The sequence below is a fragment of the Lepus europaeus genome, chromosome 22 (assembly GCF_033115175.1).
Source record: "Lepus europaeus isolate LE1 chromosome 22, mLepTim1.pri, whole genome shotgun sequence".
NCBI classification, from domain to species: Eukaryota; Metazoa; Chordata; class Mammalia; order Lagomorpha; family Leporidae; genus Lepus; species Lepus europaeus.
Window position 1 is genome coordinate 8739207 of NC_084848.1, and position 8992 is coordinate 8748198.

The following is an 8992-nucleotide window of genomic DNA, read 5'->3' on the forward strand; positions in this document are numbered from 1 at the left end:
CACTTCTTCCTCTAGCCCACACCCAGTGACTGGTCAGCGTTCTCCCCAAGACATCGAGTTTAATTAAGTCAAACTCCACTCTCAAAAGGCAACCACACCTGTGTAATAACAAAATGACTTAAATGGCTGCTACTTTTAGCACGTTTAAACATCTGGAGATTAGATGTTTCCAGTAAGGACTCCAGTTGTCCACTACCACACCAGAGCCCCTAAAAGACTCGGGTAACAAAGGGTCTAACGGGAAAGTGCCTTCTCAACAAGAACATCCTGGCCTAGAACTCTGTCCCTCCCCTCCCCATCACCCCAGGGGACAGGTGTGAGCCTCTGCAATGCTTAGAAATTTGAACAATTTCACTTCTTGAAATGGACACTTTGAGATGCGATGACTTTTTTTTTTTAAAGATTTGTTTATTTATTTGAAAGGCAGAGTTGCAGAGAGAGAGAGAGAGAGCGAGTGAGCGAGAGAGGTCTTGCATCCACTGGTTTACTCCCAGATGGCTGCAATGGCTGGAGTTGCACTGATTCGAAGCCAGGAGCTTGTCCGGATTTCCCACACAGGTGCAGGGGCCCAAGGACCTGGGCCATCTTCTACTGCTTTCCCAGGCCATAGCAGAGAGTTGGATCAGAAGTGGAGCAGCCAGGACTTGAACTGGTGTCCATATGGGATGCTGGCACCGCAGGTGGTGGCTTTACCCGCTACACCACAGTGCTGTCCCCACTCCTTTTTTAAAGATTTATTTATTCATTTGAAAGACAGAGTTACAGAGAGGCAGGGGCAGAGGCAGAGAGAGAGAGGAGAGAGAGAGGGGGCAATGACTTTGAACAGCCCTTGTCTCGACTGTTGAGGAACACTTTTTTTTTTTCGTACTATTTGTTGAACTCTTCACTTAGGGTTAATCTTATGTGTATAAAGTTAATTGAAAAAGATCTTAGTAAAAAACAAGAATGGGGGCCGGCGCCGCGGCTCAACAGGCTAATCCTCCGCCTTGCGGCGCCAGCACATGGGGTTCTAGTCCCAGTCGGGGCGCCGGATTCTGTCCCGGTTGCCCCTCTTCCAGTCCAGCTCTCTGCTGTGGCCCGGGAGTGCAGTGGAGGATGGCCCAAGTGCTTGGGCCCTGCACCCCATGGGAGACCAGGAGAAGCATCTGGCTCCTGCCTTCAGATCAGCACGGTGCGCTGGCCATTGGAGGGTGAACCAGCAGCAAAGGAAGACCTTTCTCTCTGTCTCTCTCTCTCACTGTCCACTCTGTCTGTCAAAAAATTAAAAAAATAAATTAAAAAAACCCAAGAATGGGAATAGGAGAGGAGGAAGAAGGGTGGGAGTGTGGCTGGGAAGAATCCCGATGTTCCCAAAGTTGTATTTATGAAATGCATGAAGCGTGTATTCATTAAATAAAAGATTTCTGAGGGGGAAAAACCAATTTCACTTCCATAAGTGGTTTAAGAACAGTCTTTCCTATGAATGTAAGTCCAAGTTACACACATCCACACAGAGAGAGAGAGAGAGAGAGAGAGGTTGATCTTCCATCCACTGGTTCACTCCCCAAATGGCCACAATGATCAGGGCTGGGCCAGGCTAAAGCCTGGGTCTCCCACGTGGGCGCAGGGGTCTGAGGCCTTGGGCCACCCTCTGCTGCTGTCTCAGGCACACGAGCAGGGAGCTGGATTGCAAGTGGACCAGCAGACTGGAACCAGTGCCCACATGGGCAGCTTAACCCCACCACACCACAATGCCAGTCCCTTTCCTGAGGATATTAACACCAAGCATCCTCACTGTGTTCCTTTACTGATTCTACCCTGTCTTCTGGGAAGACCAGATGTTGCAGGATTTGTTTGCCCTTTGCAAACGTCACACACATAGCAGAGTCAAGCAAAATGCACTAACAGGGTGGGCAGTGGCTAACCGCGCCTCACCACAAACACACTGGCCGAAAGCCCTTTGGACATTCTCCTCCTTGTTTCTGATGCGGCCCAAATGCAGCGCTGTCAGCAGCCTGGAGGAGGGAGTCAGTGTTCCGTCTCCCAGACAGCATTCACGGGAATTTAATAAAAGGACACCTAGAGATGGATACTCACTACCTCTACTTTGAACATACTTCATGCGCTTGTGAACACCTAGAAAGACGAGAGGTTTGAAATAAGGACTTCACTGTGTTCACTGCATTCACAGTAGTGCGGAGTAAGGGACATAAACAGGAACATTCAGGAAGGATCAGAGAACCAGTCCTTTCTTCCAACTCCTTCTCTCCGGCACCACCTACAGGCAGATGTGGGCACAATTGTCACTGCTACGCGATGTTGCAATTTCCCTTCTAGAAGACGGCCCTTCTATGAATTTAACACAAACCATTTCGAATGTGTTAGTTTACTCGCTCTATTTTGTCAAACATTGGCTACCTCTCTCTAGCACGCCACTGTCCTGTGCATGCACAGCCACGTTAACTGAAACGCAGGCAGCACACAGGGCCACGGTGCGCTCAGTCTCCAGCGCACACCAACACGACGCTGTCCCAACTATTCCCTCCTTCAACCCAACACACAAGCACACACACAGCACACTGTTCACAAAAGTGGCTTAACAGCTCCACTTCCAAATATAATATCTCCTACTATTTAAAAAAAAAGATTTTTGGGGCCTGCGCTGTGGCATAGTGTAAAGCTGCCACCTGCAGTGTCGGTATCCCATATGGGTGCCAGTTTGAGTCCCAGCTGCTCCACTTTTGATCCAGCTCTCTGCTATGGCCTGGGAAAGCAGTAGAAGATGGCCCAGGTCCTTGGGCCCCTGCACCCATGTGGGAGATCTGGAAGAAGCTCTTGGCCCTTGGCACAATCAGCAGAGCTCCAACCATTACAGCCAACTGGGGAGTGAACCAGAGGATGGAAGACCGACCAATTTCTCTCTCTCTCTCTCTCTCGATTGAACCAGAGGATGGAAGACTGACCTCTCTCTCTCTCTCTCTCTCTCTCTCTCTCTCTCTCCTCCTCCTCCTCCTCCTCCTCTCCTTCTCTCTCTATGTAACTCTTTCAAATAACTAAATTAAACAAATCTTAAAAAAAAGATGTATTTATTTGAAAGGACAGAGAGACAGAGAGGGAATCTTCCACCTGCCAGACTGAAGTCAGTGTTGTGGGGCGCACAGATTGAAACCACAGCGAGACTCCTGAGGTCACACGAGGAGTCTGTTAGCCAGCTGGTGACTGCCCTCCCACAGAGAAGTCCAGAGAAGACAGCCCCGAGTTGCATTGCAGGGGGGGAGGGGGGTTAGAGGCAGAAACCACATTTTGGTGGCCTTGGCTGTTACCAAGCAAGCAGAAGTCCAGAAGCCAGAAATATGCCAGTTACAGCCGGATGAGCAGACCGAGATCTATAGCTTGTTTCTCCCAAAAGAACAGTTCTTGCTCTGGAGCAACCAAGCAAGATAACCTATAACCACCGGGCAGGCTATGTCCTGTGGGAAAATTTTAAACTTCAAGCCACCCTGTTATAGCCAGGGGCCAGGGTCTCCCATGTGGATGCAGGGCCCAAGCACTTGGACCATCCTCTGCTGCTTTCCCAGTTGTACTAGTGGGGAGCTGGATTGGAAGTGGAGCACTGGGACCTGAATCAGCACCCACAGGGGATGCCAGAGCCGCACACTGTGGCTTAACCCACTGCACCACAGCGCAGGCCCCGTCCTATCATTTTTCAAAAGCTGTTTACATAAATGGTATTCTACTGCTTCTACTTGCACATACACCAAGCACTCCTAAATAGCTACACAGGCTAGACACTTCATATAAGGGTCTTCAAAAAGTTAATGGAAAATACATATTACAAGAACTACAAGGGTTTCAATTTTCTTGTACCAAAATAAACTTATGATTCCCTTTTCCATGAACTTTTGGAAGTGCTCTTGTATAAGAACTTGTCCAGTAAGCACACTTCCCCTTGTTAAGTAAAATTGCACACAGGGAAAAACGGTTATGACCTGAGGTGTCCTCTAAATAGGACCGTTTTGGTCTTGACCCGTTGTATCCTCACGCCCTTCTCTGCCTTCCGTCCAGTGCACAAGTACAGGCATACTCAATGCTTACAGAGCGCTGACCCACGTCTTTTACACAGAACAAGCTTTCCTATAAATTTCAAAACCAAGTGTGCGAAATGTGCTGACCGTACTCCTCTGGCACACGCTGGCAACCTCTTTAGCATCGAGAAACTAGATGTTCCAAGTCGGACTCATTCGTCCGTTACATACACCACCTACAAATGCACAAAACGCACAGAACCATGGTCGGAAACGCCCAGGTAGGAACACGCCAGCGTATCACCTTTGACAGCTCCAGCCCTCGCACCACGGCCCGAGCTCAGGCCGTTCTGCGTTGCTTGCAGAGCTGGCCATCAACTCCGTCCCCCAAAGACGTATTTCCTATGAGTTTTACCAAAAAAGCAAGATATTTACAAGGTGATCTCACTGCTTCAGGCACTTCCAAACATCTAGATTAGACAGGATGTTTCAAGTAGACGCAATACACCCACTAGATACACAGCAGTCGGCAACAACAGTTAAAATTCCCGAGTGTCTTTGAAATGTGAACATTCTGGCCTAGAACCCCTCCCCTCTCCACCAACCCAGTGGGCTAACACGGGACAATCTTTCCTTGGAATCCTAACCCAAAATTACAAAAGCAGCTAGACCCTGATTTTGTCACACACAGACTGTTTACTGTCCAGAAGGCCCAGCCGCTGCGTCCTTTGTGGAACCCTGTACACAGCAAAGTAGAACAAAATGCACACCCACGGGGACAATGGCCAGTCTCGCCTCACTTGAAGCAACTGGCCTGGGCGCTTGCCTTTGTCCTTCCTCCTCCTCCTCCTCCCCCAAACCAGTGCAGACACAGAACACGAACCACCCCCCAAAAAACAATTTGTATGAATTTTAACAAAAAGCTTACTTACAAAATGTTATTTTACTAGTACTTTTTTAAAAAGATTTTTTATTCATTTGACAGGCCGAGTTACAGACAGTGAGAGAGACAGAGAGAAAGGTCTTCCTTCTGTTGGTTCACTCTCCAAATGGCCGCAATGGCCAGAACTGTGCCGATCTGAAGCCAGGAGCCAGGAGCTTCTTCCAGGTCTCCCATGTGGGTGCAGGGTCCCAAGCACCTGGGCCATCTTCTACCGCTATCCCAGGGCCACAGCAGAGAGCTGGACTGGAAGAGCAGCCGGGATTAGAACTGGTGCCCATTTGGGATGCTGGCGCCGCAGGCGGAGGATTAACCTAGTGTGCCACAGCACCGGCCCTTTTACTGGTACTTTTAACATTTATCAGACCCTTCAGAACATCTAGGAAAACTAGGCATCTCAAAAAAGTATTTAGCACTGGCCGGTGCTGTGGCTTAACAGGCTAATCCTCCGCCTTGCGGCGACGGCACACCGGGTTCTAGTCCTGGTTGGGGCGCCGGATTCTATCCTGGTTGCCCCTCTTCCAGGCCAGCTCTCTGCTATGGCCCGGGAAGGCAGTGGAGGATGGCCCAAGTGCTTGGGCCCTGCACCTGCATGGGAGACCGGGAGAAGCGCCTGGCTCCTGGCTTCGGATCAGCACGATGTGCCGGCCGCAGCGGCCATTGGAGGGTGAACCAATGGCAAAAAGGAAGACCTTTCTCTCTGTCTCTCTATCCACTCTGCCTGTCAAAAAAATAAATAAAAAAAGTATTTAGCACTGCCAACTATATACGGTGGTGAGAGACAAAATACACACACAGAACAATGGTCATAAAATGAAGATGCTTTCTAAACATGACCAGTCTGGCCTCTTCACGGTCTTCCTGCTCCAGAGCCTGGTACCCTCTGAAGCAACGTGGCCCTGGGTGGCCCCCAGAGCTGGTGTTGTAGCAGGATTCCTGTACCGAGACAAGACATGGAGGCCTTTTAACAGGAAGTAGTCTTTATTATGCTGGCATAAGCCCAGGAGGAATTTTTTTTCTTTTTTAAAGTTATTTATTTGAAAGGCAGAGTTACATAGAGGCAGAGGCAGAGAGAGAATTTTCCATCTGCTGGTTCACTCCCCAAATGGCTGCAACCACTGGAGCTAGGCCAATCTGAAGCCAGGAGCCAGGAGCTTCTTCCAGGTCTCCCATGCGGGTGCAGGGGCCAAGGACTTGGGCCATCTTCTACTGCCTTCCCAGGCCACAGCAGAGAGCCGGACTGGAAGAGGAGCAACCGGGGACAGAATCCAGTGCCCCAACCGGGACTAGAACCTGGTTCTAGTTCACAGCGGGGGACACACCAGAGCTGAGTGTGCACAGCCTGGTTTTCCGCCCCAGGGGCTTCGCGAGCGGCCAGGAGAGGTGACGCCTCACTCCTGCTGGGCGGGCTGTGCTCAGACGCCTCCTTTCGGTCAGTGATTTGGCAACATGTAGAAAGAGTTCATCACTTTTTTTTTTTTTTTTTTTGACAGAGTGGATAGTGAGAGAGAGAGAGACAAAGAGAAAGGTCTTCCTTTTTGCCATTGGTTCACCCTCCAATGGCCGCTGCGGCCGGCGCATCACGCTGATCCGAAGCCAGGAGCCAGGTGCTTCTCCTGGTCTCCCATGCGGGTGCAGGGCCCAAGCACTTGGGCCATCCTCCACTGCACTCCCGGGCCACAGCAGAGAGCTGGCCTGGAAGAGAGGCAACCAGGATAGAATCCGGCGCCCCAACCGGGACTAGAACCCGGTGTGCCGTCGCCACAAGGCGGAGGATTAGCCTGCTAAGCCACGGCGCCGGCAAGCTCATCACTTTTGACTAAGGAATTTTACTTCATGAAATCCATCATAAAGAAGTAGAGTTGTGGGGCCAGCGTTGTGGCATCGTGGGTAAAGCTGCTGCCTGCAGTGCTGGCATCCCATATGGGCACCAGTTCTAGTCCCAGCTGCTCCCATCCAGCTCCCTGCTACGGCCTGGGAAAGCAATGGAAGATGGCCCAAGTCCCTGGGCCCCTGCACCCACGTGGGAGACCTGGAAGAAGCTCCTGGCTCCTGGCTTCAGATCGGCAGAGCTCCGGCTGTTGCAGCCAACTGGGGAGTGAACCAGCGGATGGAAGACCTCTCTCTCTCACTCTCTTTCTCTCTGTCGCTAACTCTGCCTCTCAAATAAATAAATAAATCTTAAAAAAAAACCAGATGTTCATACATTACTTCTATCCCAATAAACTACATGAATTAAGTAAAACCCTAATTACATTAAAATTGAAATATTGAGAAGAGAAAAAATTACCCTCAGGTTTGCTACCTTAACACAACTGCTGAACACTGGAGTATTTCACTGACACACGTTTTTCCCGTTTGGCATTTTTCGATACATATGCTGTATAAAACGTAAGAGAAAGCTTAGAAGGAAGTGTGTGGTGACAGTGACAGGAGCTGGTTGATCTGGCTCACTGTTGGCCAGGCACAGCAGCAAACCCTAAACACGCATTGTGGCGTTTAATCCTCACGAGGTCTCCCTCGGTGCCACAGCCGTTACCCTCATATTACGGAAGAGGAAGCAGACTCAAGACGGAGTCACCTGCTCAAGGCACACAGCTAACATTAACCGAGGGTGTGCGGCAAAGGGGGGCGAGAGACAGAAAGGCAAGAAGCCCCTGAGAAGCCCAGGTTCCCCGGCTCGAGCTGGATCGAGTGCCAAGTGTCCCGGGCAGCTTATCTAGCACCGCGGCACTCAGAGGAGCCGGGGCCACCAGGGACCAGGAAAGCACCCGGGGGCTGGTCCGAGCGGGATCCGTGAATGATGGATGTTGCTTTAGCAGCACGGGGCCCCTTCTTCCACATCTTGGGGGCGGGGTATACGCTGCAGGCAGGAGGGGTCCCCACACTCTCCCCTTCCTACTTCCCACGCACTGCCCCAAGTCGGCTTCTCGGAGTTTCTCTAAGGAGCTCTCCCTTCCCACTGTGTCTCTTCACTTGTCTGCCCTTTCGGCACCGCCCCCTTGAGGCCGGTCCCGTGGCGGTGCCCCAGGGACAGGGCTGTGTGCCCGCTCACAGTGACACACGGTTCAGATCTGACCGCAGCCCCTGGCGAGCTGGGTCACTTTCCTTCCAGGAGTGACTGATGCGTACTCCACGCCCCCTTTCCTCTCTTTCTGGAAACCACACCCACACGTTGAAGCCCACACTTCCTAGCCACTGGTCACCGAGGACTATGAGGCGTCCCTTGGTAGCTAGGACTCACTCTGCTCCTCTTCCGATCCAGCTCTCTGCTAAAGGCCTGGGACAGCCATGGAAGAAGGGCCAGGTGCTTGGGCCCCTGCACCCAAGTGGGAGACCTGGAAGAAGCCTCTGGTTCCTGGCTTTGGATCAGCCCACCTCCTCTTCTGATCTTTGCTAATTTTTTTCTCCTGAAAAACAACAACTCTGGTATAAAATGAAATTATTGTGTATCTTCATTTCTTTAGAAAAATAGCTATTTGGGGGTTGGTGTTGAGGTGCAGCGGGTTGAGCTGCTGTCTGCAGTGTTGTCATTGATATCAGAGTGCCTGTTCAAGTCCTGGCTGCTCTGCCGCCCACCCAACGCCCTGATGAAGTGCCAGGGAGAGCAGAGGAAGATGGCCCAACTGCTTGGGTCCCGGCCATGCATGCGGGAGGCCTGGACAGAGTTCCAGGCTCCCGGCCATTGTGGCCATTTGGGGAATAAACCAGCAGATGGAAGGTCGCTCTCTGCCTCTTGTCTCTATTGCTCTGCCTTTCCATAAACACTTTAAAAAAAGAAAATAGCTATTTTAAGATTAGGATTTTGAGGAGGGCAGGACCTAGTTCTCACTACCCTGATTCTGAAACACCCGCATGTAGCACACACACTTCCTGCCGGCCGCGTGTCTGGAGAACCCTAAGGCTGACGGTTTCCCCAGTTCCCTACAAGACGCCGCCCCCGACTCCCACCTGAGGGCCTTACTCTCAGATTCTCCTCTGTTGGGGTCTCTTTTCCCAGGGGTCAGCCCTGTTAGCAAGACTCTGCATCTTCGCACCTTTGCCGGGA